The following is a 12,945-nucleotide window of genomic DNA, read 5'->3' on the forward strand; positions in this document are numbered from 1 at the left end:
AGGGCTCCCCGCTGCCTGCATTCTCCACGTCCCTGTTCAGCAGGAATTCCTCCGTCCAGCATGGAGTTCCGGTGGATTTTATGGGCCAGCCACAGCAGACAAATTGAGAAGAAAAACATCCCTCTGGAGCCCTACTCAGCTCTCAAAATCTGATTTCCGCTCCGCCGGAAGGAGGCTGGGCTGCTTTAACCCTCTGTGGGAGGGGACCACGGGGTCTGATTCAAGATCCTCCTAGATGCCTGCCCTGCCTGCCTACCACACTGGCTCCCTTCCTTCTTCAACAGCTCCTACTCTGGCCCCCACCCCGCCCCAGGGCTCAGCTTTCCCCCTCCCTTTGCAAAACTGCCTCAAAGGCCCCAGACCCCAGTTTAGGATCATCAGCAAAGCATCGGCTACATGCCAGGCGTCTTGTAAACAGCGGCTCTTGAGAAGTCTGGAGCAAGGTGGGAAAGAACACGGGCTTGGGACGCAGACAGAAATGGGTTTGAGATCCAGATTTGCCTGTTCTAGTTTGCAAGATCTTGGGCAAAGTCCCTTCACCTTGCTGGGTCTGGGTTTCCTCATCTGTAAAATGGGCCCTCAGTAAATAATTGTTGTTATTATTACTACCCCTTACCTCCACAAACCGACAGGTTAGGCATCATCACCCACGTCTGACCAATGAGAAAAGCAAGGCTCTTGGGACTTGCCTCGACCAGCTCACTGCCTCACTTTCTACAATTATTAATCAGGACTGCAAGCCCCGAACTTGTTAAATAATACAGTCAATCCTTATTATTTGGAGATTCCGTATTTGTGAATTTGCCTGCTCCCTAAAATTTATTTAGGGAGCAAAATGAATACTCTTCAGTGGTTTCATGGTCATTCACGGACACGTGCAGAGTGAAGAAAAATTTGAGTCACCGACACCCACATTCCCAGCTGAAGTGGATCACTGACAATGCCTTCTTGTTTCCACTCCCATGCTGTAAACAAGCGTCCTGTTTGTGATCTATATAGCGCCACGCTTTGCACATTTTTGTGCTTTTCGTTGGTGATTTCTCTGTTTAAAATGGTCTCAAGCGTACTGCTGAAGGGCTGTCTGGTGTTACTAAGCTCAAGAAAGCTATGAGGTGTCTTACAGAGAAAACATGCGTGTTAGATGAAGTTTGTTCAGGTGTGAGTTACAATGCTGTGGTCCATAATTTTAACGTGAAAGAATCAACAGTATATATTAAATAAGGTGTCCTTAAACAGAAACACACATAAAAACAAGGTGACGTATTGATCAGTTGATGAAAATGGGACTAGACTCTTGCAGGAAACTAACCCTTTATTTTTCCCCAGGAGTGTTGTGCTCCGTATTTGCTAATTCAGTGTTGGTGGTAACTTTACAGAATATAATTACAGCAAATAATAAAAAATCAATTAAATTTTCAGGATTTTGGTACTTTCAGGTGTGAAGATAATATTTAAGAGGCATTGCAGTGAGCTGCAGTGACAATTAGCATTGCTATGGGACAAATTACCCTACAAGTTAGTCTTAAAACATGCATTTTCTTACGCTCACAGATTCTATAGTTCAGGTTTCATAATAACGGGCACAGCAGGGAATGCGTCGCTGCTCTATGATGTCTGAGGCTTCAACTGGGAAGACTCAAAGGTGGGGGTGATTCAACAGCTGGGGATGGAGTCATACGAAGGCATTTTCACTCACACATCTGTTCCCTGGGCTGGGAGGATGGGAAGAATAGTACAGCCAATCAGAAGCACCTTCATGTGGCCTGGGCTTCCTCACAGCATGGCAGTCTCAGGGCATTCGAACTTGTTACATGGTAACTCTGAGTAAAGAGGGCTCCAGTGAACAAGGCAGAGGAATGCGTCACCTTTAAGACCCTACTTCAGAAGTCACAGAGGGTCACTTCTGTCAAATTCAACTGGTCAAAGGAGACTCCAACCTGTCTAGACTCAAGGGGAGCCGACATAGATGCTAGCTCTTGATGGGAAGAGTTGGGGTGGGGGGTATGTTTTCAAACTGCCACAGCTATTAACAGAGATTTATGAAAATTAGAGACCCAGGTCCAAATCTTGACTCTCCCTCTCTCCTAGCTGGGCAATCGTGGGCAAGTTTCTTAACTCCTCAGAGCCCTCATTTCCCTTTCTGTAACATGATAGTGATTATAGGCCCCCACTTCTAGGATGCTGAGGATGAAATGAGACAATGGATGAGAAGCTGTTGTTCAGTGCCTGGCACACAGTGCAGCATAGATGGTAATGGTATGAACATTATTCGTTATGAGACCTGGATGTATTGTTAACAGCTTGCATTTAGCTGCATGTAACAGAAACCCAATATAGTGGCTTCACCAAATAGGAGTTTATTGTTGTTTTTGTTTTTTTTTCCCAAGAGATTATGGACTAGTGTGGCTGGCTGCTCAAGGAAATTATCAATGACCCAGCTACTCTGGCTTTCCACTCTGTCATCCTTAGCATGGGACCTTTGTCCTCACGTTACCAAGTCGGCTGCTATATCTCCAGGAATTGCATCTCTGTTCCAGGCAGGAAGAAGGTGAAGGGTAGAGGACAAAACCTTCTCAGAAGACTCTGTCATTTCATTTGAGGAAGTAGGCCCTCCCTAGGAACTTCTCTCTTCATCTCATTGGCCAGAATGAGCCACATGGCCACCCCTAGCTGCAGTGAAGCCTGAGAAGAAGATTATAAGTAGGGAGGCCCATTGCTGTCCCAGACAAATTGAGGTTCTATTGATAGGGAGTGGGGTAGATATTGTGTAAGCAGTTAGGAGTCTGCATGCCAGTCCAGGAGGACAACCCACAAATGCACCTGTTGTGCCAGCATCGCTATTGACAACTGAGGTTAGACTGAAACACAACTTCATCATGGGGCTCCCTTATTTAAGGTAGCTGTGGTGCCCTAAACTTGATCCAGGCCACCACCCTCAGGAAGCCTCTCTGGACAGCACTGGGTCTCTGATTTCATTCTCTGAAATCCTAATGGCTGGGCTGGGCTGGGGTAGCATGATCTGTCTACATCAGAGTCCTCAGGGGCCCACTCCCCAACTTGCACCCCCTGCACCATGTAGCCTGCAGAGGGGAGGAGAAGTGCCCCCAGGCACAGTCAGCAGCTGGGCTGAGAATAGGGTCCCTGCCCCTGACACTCAGCCTTGAGGACTTTTAATAGGACTCTTTGAATTTTCAAAGGATTCACTAAACAGCGGCTTCATTCAGCAAGTCTTGAATTTCTCCATCATCTTGTTGACTCTGTGTCACCTGGCACTGGTATTAGGGCCAACTTGAACCAGGCGGGTACCTGGGCAGGCTAAATTATCTAGTACTTTCTTCAACTTGATGGTCTCTAAACATCAGACTGATATTCCTTTAGAGGGATGGAGCTGAAGGAGAACACCCATGGCCACAGCCGCCTCTTCTCTATTATTGAGCAATTCCACCTTGGTCCCAAATTTGTATCCCCTACTCCACAAAACCAGAACACTGCCGTTAACAGGCTGATTTCCCTCGGGGTAGAGTTTTGTGAGCATCTGGGTTTAAACTACCCTAGAGTGCAGCTCTTCCCTCCTCATCCCCAACATAAGCCATTTATCAAAGAATTCCTGTCACTCGCTAGCTGTGCGACCTTAGGCAAGTTACTTAATCTCTCTGTTCCTGACTCTACTCATCTGTTAAGCGGGAATATTAATAGTACTTAGTTCACGGGGCTGCTCTGAGGATTAAATGAGAAAATGCCTACAAGTGTTTAGAAGACTGTCTGGCATATAGTAATCCCTCAATATTATTCTTTCCATTTTCATTGCTCTTTCCCTGATAGAAGTGCCAAGAAACACATTTCCCCCACAACCTGTTACCTTTCTAATGATGTTTTGGTGTCCTCTAGAGAGTGGGGCTCCGGGAAAATGCCTGTAATCCCTCTCTTAACGCAGCTCTGCCTGGTACAGCACCTACCTGCTCACTCCCCTGTCACCCCTATTCAATGAGCTCTCAAGAAAGAATGGGATACCCCCTCACACCAAGGTGGTTGTCATTGACAACAGTTGGAGAAATGTCCACTGAACTGTGTTCTCTACTGGGTGTCTGTGCAGGGCGGGGTGGGGGGGTTGTGGGGGAGAGTCTGTGGTCAAATAAATCTAGAAAATGAAAACTGAAATGAGACCTAAGGAGGTTACTTATGCAGGGTTTCTCGTTTAATATGTTAATGTCTGCACCTCTCTAGACGGCAGATGCAAAATGCAGTTTCCCAGACTTTTTCTTATCATGGAACTCTGGGCATCTTCCAGAACTAGAGTTCCCAAGAATTCACTCCTAAAAATAATGGCCTGGGGACTTCCCTGGCAGTCCAGTGGTTAAGACTCCGTGCTCCCAGTGCAGGGGGCCCAGGTTCAGGGAACTAGATCCCACATGCATGCCACAACTGAGAGTTCGCATGCCACAACTAAGGAGCCCGCTGCCACAACTAAGACCTGGCACAACCAAATAAATAAATAAATACATCCCTGGTCGGGGAACTAAGATCCCGCGTGTGCTGCTCAGCATGGCAAAAAAAAAGGGGCCTGGAGGGACCTTAGATAGACTGAGCTCTTTTGATAGAATCAAAGACACCAGCTCCACACCAGAGGAACCACATGGATGGGGTCAATGGCACTTTTTATTAACCTGAACAGAACAACAGAACAAAACAAAACCTGGCGTCTCTATGGAAGGACAGTTTAAATGTTTATTCAACAGATATTTCTGGATGCATATAAGGTGCCGGGTACTGCCCTGGGTATCTTGCTCTCTAAGAATTTCAATGGGATGATGAAAGTGGGAAAAATTGCTATCAGGCCAAATTGAGAAAACCTCTTATAAGGATTAAATGATGGTAACAGTTAACACTTATACAGCACATGCCAAGTGCCAGGACTGGTACAAACGCTACATATTTTGAGTCATTTAATCTTCACAATAACCCTCTAAAGGCAAGCTCTCTTATAACCCATGTTTCACAGACGAGGAAACTGAGGCACAGAGAAATTCAGTAAATTTTTCAAGATCACAGGGATGGTAAGTGGCAGAGCTGAACACAGACAGGCTCCTGAATCTGCAGATTTAACCATGTGACACTGTTTTATATCCAGAGATAACACCTCTGGCAGGCATCACTAGTTGCTTCTGGAATCTATTCTTCCACTCTTCTATACTAAAAGAAACCCACCAATGAAGACTACATTTCTTAGCCTCCTTTTCAGTAAAGTACGGTCAAATGACAAGGTCTGGCCAATGGGATGTGAGCAGAAGTGAGGCTATAACTCCCAGACAAGTGTCCTCAACTGATGAAGTGCGCCCTTCCTTCCTCTGCCTTTTTCTCCTTTTCGCCAGTTGGAATGCTGACAGAATGACTCCAGCAGCCATACTGGTCCATGAGACAACCTAGGGAGTGGAAGTCGCATATAAGAGAGCAAAAAGATAGGCAGAGCCTGGGTCCCTGACACCATCTGCTTTAGTGAGTTAATGTTACATAACAAAATACCCTAAACTTAGGGGCTTATAATATCAATGATTATTTATTATCTTTATATTTCTTTCTTTGTTATTTTTCACAGTTCTTGCAGGTCAGGAATCCAGAATCCACATCAAAGGAAGCTCACTCAGAAGGTTCCAAGTTGGTGCTGGCTGTAGGCTGGGGGCCTCAGTTCCTCTCTATACGGGTCTCTCCTCAGGACAACTTGAATGTCTCGTAGCATGGTGGCTCCCATCTCCGTGATTCAAGGGAACAAGGCAGAAACTAAATACAGGCAGACCTTGTTTTATTGCACTTCACAGATAATGCGTTTTTTACAAATTGAAGATTTATGGCAACCCTTCGTCAAGCAAGTCTATTGGTGCCATTTTTCTAAAAGCATTTTTTTTTTTTTTTTTTCCCAGTACGCGGGCCTCTCACTGTTGTGGCCTCTCCCTTCACGGAGCACAGGCTCCGGACGCGAGGCCCAGCAGCCATGGCTCACGGGCCCAGCCGCCCTGCGGCATGCAGGATCCTCCCAGACCAGGGCACGAACCCGTGTCCCCTGCACCGGCAGGCGGACTCTCAACCACTGCACCACCAGGGAAGCCCAGCATTATTTTTAAACTAAGGTATGTTCTAGACCTAATGCCATTCCACACTTAATAGACTACAATATAGTGTAAACATGACTTTTATATGCACTGGGAAACAAAAAAATTTGTGTGGTTCAATTTTTTGCAATATTGATTTTATTACTGTGGTCTGGAATGGAACCCGCAGTATCTCTGAGGTCTGCCTATACCTTTATCACCTAGATTCAGAGGTCACATGCTGTCATTTCTGCCATACAAGTCAGATCTGATTCAATGGGGGGAGGTATCTACACAAGGGAGTAACACCAGGAAACAAGGATCATCGGAGGCTATATATACTATAGAATGCCACATCAGCCCTACCTGCAAATGCCTTGAATGTGAAAGAGAAATACACTTTTATTTTGCCTAACTGGACTTAAGATTGTGATTAATATATCTATGAACTCTTGGCACAAAGTAGGCCTGCATTAAATGCTAACTATCATTGGTCTTTTTTTCCAAGTAGATTGAGGTGTAGGACTTTTTGTCCTCTTTTGTGTGTCCCTTTGTTAACACACAAACACTTGTACCACTACCATCTAGGTCAAGGTTTGGTACAAAGTAGGTTTAGGAGGCTGTGTATCAGCCTTTTAACTCATTCATTCATACAATAAGCATTCACTATTGTCCACAATATCCAGGATCTGGCCTAAGATTCTGGGATAACTTCCCTGCCCTGGAGAATTCATAGTCTAGTTGGGAACGCAAGCACAGTGAGATGGAAAACAAGCCACTTCTCTGTCTTCAGAGAAATTCAGATTAAAACAGAAAGTCAGATAATTCCAAGTGCCAGGGATGATGTGGGGGAAAGTGGTCCCACATGCCCTGCTGGACATGTGGACTGCAGCACCCATCTTGAAATGTAGTCAGACAGCACTTAGGCTATGTGTATTCTCTCCACTTCCAGAATCCTCCTTCTGGGTGTATATGCCAGAGAAACACACACAGGAGTCATGCACCACAGGTTATCATAGCTTTGGGGAGGTGGGAGTTGGAGGTAACTACAGTGTCCGTTGTTCAGGGAGTAAACAAAGGAGGCATATGGTGGATACACGAACACCATGCATACTGAGCAGCAGGGAGAAGCAATGAACTCCAGTTAGACTCCGCACACAGAGACCAGTGACAAGTAACAGAACAACCTGGAAACAAATCTATGCAAACTACCATTTGTGTAAGTTAATAACCCACTCACACAAAGCAGCACCATTATATTTTATAAGGACACCCACGTATTCAAAGACATACATCAAAAATATTAGAGTAAATCCAGAATATCCAATGCAATACTAAAGGAGAACGTCAGAGGACTGACACTACCTGACTTCAAGACTTACAGTAAAGCTACAGTTAGTCAAGACAGTGTGGGAGGGACTTCCCTGGTGGTCCAGTGGGTAAGACTCCATGCTCCCAATGCAGCGGGCCCAGGTTCGATCCCTGGTTGGGGAACTAGATCCCACATGCATGATGCAACTAAGAGTCTGCATACCACAACTAAGAGTCCGCATGCCGCAACTAAAGCGTCCGCATGCCACAGCTAAGGGTCCACATGCCGCAACCAAGAGTCCACATGCTGCAACTAAGAGTCCGCATGCCGCAACTAAGAAGTCCACTGCCGCAACTAGAGTCCACGTGCCACAACTAAGAGTCCACGTGTCATAACTATAGAGTCCGTGTGCTGCAACTAAGAGTCTGCATGCCGCAACTAAAGAGTCTGTGTGCCACAACTAAGAGTCCACATGCTGCAACTAGGAATCCGCATGCCACAAGTAAGAAGTCCACATGCCACAACTAAGAGGCCACATGCCGCAACTAAAGAGTCTGCATTGCCATAACTGAGTCCTCATGCCGCAACTAAGAAGTCCACATGCCACAACTAAAGATCCTGCGTGCCGCAACTAAGACCTGGAGCAGCCTAAATAAATAAATAAATATATATTTTTAAAGTGTGGTATTGGTGAAAGAATAGACAAATAGATCAATGGAAGAGAACAGACAGCCCAGAAATAGACCCACATAAATACAGTCAACTGATCTTTGACAAAGGAGCAAAAGCAATACAATGGAGCAAAGATAGTCTCTTCAGCCAGTGGTGCTGGAACAACTGGACATCCACACGCAGGAAGATGAATCTAGACAGAGACCTTACACCCTTCACAAAAAATAAGTCAGAATAGATCCTAGGCCTAAATGTAAAACACAGAACTATAAAACTCTTGGAATATAACATAGGAGAAAACATAGATGACATTTTAGATATGATACCAAAGACACGACCCATGAAAGAAATAATTGAGAAGCTAGACTTCATTAAGATTATAAACTTCTGCTCTGCAGAAGACAATGTCAAGAGAATGACAAGACAAACCATAGACTGGGAGAAAATATTTGCAAAAGACCCATCTTATAAAGGACTAGTTATCCAAAATATACAAAGAACTCTTAAAACTCAACCATAAGAAAATAACCCTATTAAAAATTGGGCCAAAGACCTTAGCAGACACCTCACTCAAGCAGGTATACAGATGGCAAATAAGCATATGAAAAGATGCTCCACATCATACATCATCAGGGAAATGCAAATTAAAACAACAATGACACATCACTACACACCTATGAGAATGGCCACAACCTGGAACACTGACTATACCAAATGCTGACGAGAATGTGGAGAAACAGGAACTCTTATCTATTGCTGGTGGGAACGCAAAATGGTACAACCACTTTGGAAGACAGTTTGGTGGTTCCTCATAAAATTAAACATACTCTTGTCATATGATCGAGCAATTGCACTCCTTGGTATTTACCCAAAGGAACTGAAAATTTATATCCATCCAAAACCTGCACACAGATGTTTATAGCAGCCTGATTCTTAATTGCAAAAACCTGGAGGCAGCCAAGATGTCCCTCAGTAGGTAAATGGATAAATTGTGGTACCTCTAGACAAGGTAATATTATTCAGTGCTAAAGAGAAAAAAAAAAGGTTTCAAGCCATGAAAAGATATAGAGGAACACTAAATACGTATTGCTAAGTGAAAGAAGTCAATCTGAAAAGGCTACATACTGTATGATTCTAACTCTATGACATTCTGGAAAAGGCAAAACTATGGAGACAATAAAAAGATCAGTGGTTGCAGGGATTGGGGTGTAGATGATCAGGCAGAACACAGAATTCTAGGGCAGTGAAAATATTCTGTATGCTACTACAATAATGGATATATGTCAGCATACATTTGTCCAAACCCATAGAATGTACAACACCAAGAGTGAATCTCTGTGTGATAATGATGTGACAATGTACAACAGATTCATCAATTGTAACAAATGTACCACTCTGCTGGGAGGTGTTGATAACAGGGAGGCTATTCATTTGTGGGGACAAGGGGTCTATGAGAAATTTCTGTACTTCTCAATTTTGTTTAAACCTAAAATTGCTCTTTAAAAATTGTTTTTAAAAAAATAGAGTGGGTGCACTTGTGGGGGGAGGGAAATGGAGTGGGGAATCAGGGAGAAAAGTCAAAACACAGTGTGTCAGCACAAGACTTTGCACCAAGGTTTGGGAGGAGCCACAAAGCAGGCTTCCCTGAGGAGCTACACTGAACTTTGGTGGAGGAGTAGGGTCGTCTGTCTGGTCAGACCTGAAGGGATGGGTCTCCAGAAGAGGTGGACAGACAGGGCAAAGCTGGTGCCTCGGAGGAACTGCAAGTGCTTCAGCGGGACTGAAGGCCGGGGTGCCCTGGTCGGGAAGGCCGGGGCCAGCTGCTGTTCTCTCGCCCTGTAAGACCCTCCTCCTCTTACCTGGTGGACTCCTACTCAGCCCTCACACACCTCTGGGCTGCCTGAGAGGCCGTGTGGCTGAGGAAGACTGAGCTGAGTTCCTCCGCTGGCCCCAGAGTGACCTTGGCGAGTCACTTTCCCCTCTCGGAACCTCAGTTTCTTCATCTGTAACATGGGAATAACAATACCTACCTCAGAAGGCTGTGGTGAGGAGGAAGTGAGATGAGCAAAATATTGATACAAAGTCGCTGCCCCAAGAAGCTTATTTTCTGGTGCAGATAGACAGCCGGCAGACAAATAAATATGTAGTGTGTTTGCCACCGTATTCCCAGTACCCAGAACCGTGCCTGGTGCATAGTAGGTACTCAATTAACATTTGTGGATGAATGAATAAATGAATGAGTGGAAGTAATGATGAATACTCTGGAAAGAAGTAGAGCAGGGGAAGGGGAGAGGGAGAGCCAGAGGAGTGCCGAGGGGTAGGGGAGGCCTCCCTGAGGAGATGAGATTTGTGGGAAGATGGGACGGAAATAAGGGAATTAGCTATGGGAATATCTGGGGACAGTGGGTGCCGGGCAGGAGTGGGCTCCAGGGATAGCAAGGAGGCCCGTGTGGCTGCCGCAGGGTGAGGAACAGAGGAGGAGAGGAGCTGAAAGCCTTGTGCGGGTGGGCTGAGACTGTGGCAGGAGCCCCCTCCCCACTCCCAGGGACAAGTCCTAGAAGAGTCCAAGCTGTTCAGTCCCTTCCGAGGCAGGGTGCTCCTCAGCGGCGGGCCCCAGCCCCTGACACCACTAGCACAAACTGCTCTCGGGTGTTTCGCACTCTGTGTGCCAGGCCCTGGCATTCCTGGCATAAACTCACCATCAGCTCTGGGAATAAGTACTATTATTACCCCTCCGTTTTCAGAGCAGGAAGCTGAGACTCCAAGAGGCTGCTAACCTTGGGCCGGAACCGGGTCTCTCTGATGCCAGGCCCAGGCTTGCACCGACCACATTGTCCTGGAATTCTTTGTTTACAGCTCGCCTTCCCCTCTGGGCTGCAGAAGGCCCTGAGTCTCATTCATGGTTTTATTTTACTCCCAGGGTCGCCTGTGTCAAAACCTGCCTGAGGAGCGAATGAATGAAAGCGCCTTCCAAGGAAGCCCCCTCCCCACCTTCCGGGCCCAGTTCACGCCCTATTTGGTTCCTCCAGGTCGTGCTGGAATGGGAGGGGGCTGGACTGAGGAATTTCAAGCCGCCTGAGGGTCCAGAGCAGAAGAGAGGGGGAGGGGGGGGAAGCGAAAGTGAAGGGAACTAGAGCCCCTGTGAGGAGGCGCAGACAGGGAAGGAAATCTCCCGGTAATAATTCATCGGCTCAGGAAGCAGCAGCTTGGCCTGGGGCTGTGTGTGGGGCTGGCCCTGCAGGGAGGGGGCCTCGCAGCCTCCTTCTCCTCCTTCCCAAAGCCCAGCCTGGCTGGGGTCACGGTCAAATGAAGGGGGGAGAGCCAGGTGTGGGAAGAGACCTTCCTGAAGACCCTAGGGCCTGAAGACTTCAGGGACTGCTCTCCCAGCAGCCAGCTCCCCATCTCTCCCCCATTCTGGCCTGGGTCTGGGAGACAGGAATGCACAGCATGGCAGAGCTGGGAGGCATCGTCAAGAAAACTGATGCCCAGAAGGAAGATGGAGCCAAGACGCACCTAGAAACCTTCCGACTTCACTCCCTGTGCTCCTTCTGCCGCACGGGCTGCCATTTGGGCTAAAGAGAAAGTTATTGTCAAGGCCAAGCAAACACAGGCTTGGCCGGTCCCCAGGATGGAGCTGGGAAAGGGGACCCCAACAACCATCATCAGCTCAGTAAGTCTTCCCAGGGCCTCTGAGGAAGAGGACATGTCAGATGTCAGGCTGAACAATCTAAGGTTTCCAGAAGGAAGGAAGACGATGAGGGAAGATATTTCCCCCCCACCACCCCCTCACTTCGTAAGTGTGAGTTTTTTTGAGGGGGTGGTGTTGGCACTTCAAGCAGAGGGAAGGGGAGTGTGTGGATTTGGAGCCAGGGAGGCTGCTGCAGTCCAGGATGGGATTGTGGGGAGTAAGGGAGAGAAACTTGTATTTTACTGGGGTGGAGACAGGACAGGGGTGATAGTGGGTCCCAAACAGTCTGGGACCACTGCCCTCACTCACCCTGAAGGCCAGAGCTCTCTTATCTGTAAATCAGAGGTTCTTCCCCACAACTTCAGCAGAGGAAAGTAAAGATCAGTAAAGCACTCAGCACTGTGTCTGGCACAACCATTTTGGTGGTAGGACCTCAACCAAAATGTCAACTCTGTGAAAGCAAAGAGTTTGTTTTGTTCACATTTCTATTCTCACCTAAAACCGTGCCTGGCATAGCAGGGACCCAATAAATATTTGTTGAATAAATGAACGAATGGAGTTACTGGCGTTTGTGTGTTTTGTTCTGCTTTTTTTTTTTTTTTTTTTTTTTAAGTTTGTCGTCAGGGATGTGACACCATCGAGTCCTTATTTGGAAAGTGTATAGTGTTTCTCCAACTGTTCTCCACTGACACCACCATCCTGTACATAATGAAAAATCCTGGGTCGGCTGAATCAGACTGGGGGAATCCGGGAATTTATCAAGTCAAAAGCCCCCCCTTACCTAATTCTTACACGAAAGTTGCAGAACCACAGTATTAGAATTTGAGGGAGGAAAAACCCGAGTTGCTTTCTCTACAATCTTATTTTCGAATGAGGAAACTGAAGCCAGGAGAGGAGAAGGGACCTGCCCGCAGCCCTGCGGTCTAGGCTGAAGATGAGTCCGGATCTGGGCACAGCCCACTCCACCCACCCAACCCACCCCGACCCCCGGCTTTTGCCCCGCTCGCCCGCGGGGATCCAGAGCCTTCAGGGCGTGCCACCAGCTCGCGGGCCGCTTTCAACCTGGGGAACTGGGGCGAAGGGCCCGTAGCTATTGGCCGGGGCGCGGCGGGCGCCTCCCCATTGGCCAGGGCGGAATCCCCCGCCCCGGCCGGGGCGGCCTCGGGACTGGCCCCTCCCTCTGCTATAAG

General features: G+C 47.2%; 1 protein-coding gene across 1 annotated transcript in view; it reads left to right on the top strand.

The window, feature by feature from the left end:
- The window catches only part of TCF15 (transcription factor 15), a 41,904-nt gene that overhangs the window by 23,022 nt on the left and 5,937 nt on the right, over positions 1–12,945 (top strand). The gene's annotated exons all lie outside the window — the stretch shown is intronic.

The sequence above is a fragment of the Neophocaena asiaeorientalis genome, unplaced genomic scaffold (assembly GCF_003031525.2).
Source record: "Neophocaena asiaeorientalis asiaeorientalis breed wild unplaced genomic scaffold, Neophocaena_asiaeorientalis_V1.1 scaffold82, whole genome shotgun sequence".
Classification (NCBI taxonomy): Eukaryota; Metazoa; Chordata; class Mammalia; order Artiodactyla; family Phocoenidae; genus Neophocaena; species Neophocaena asiaeorientalis.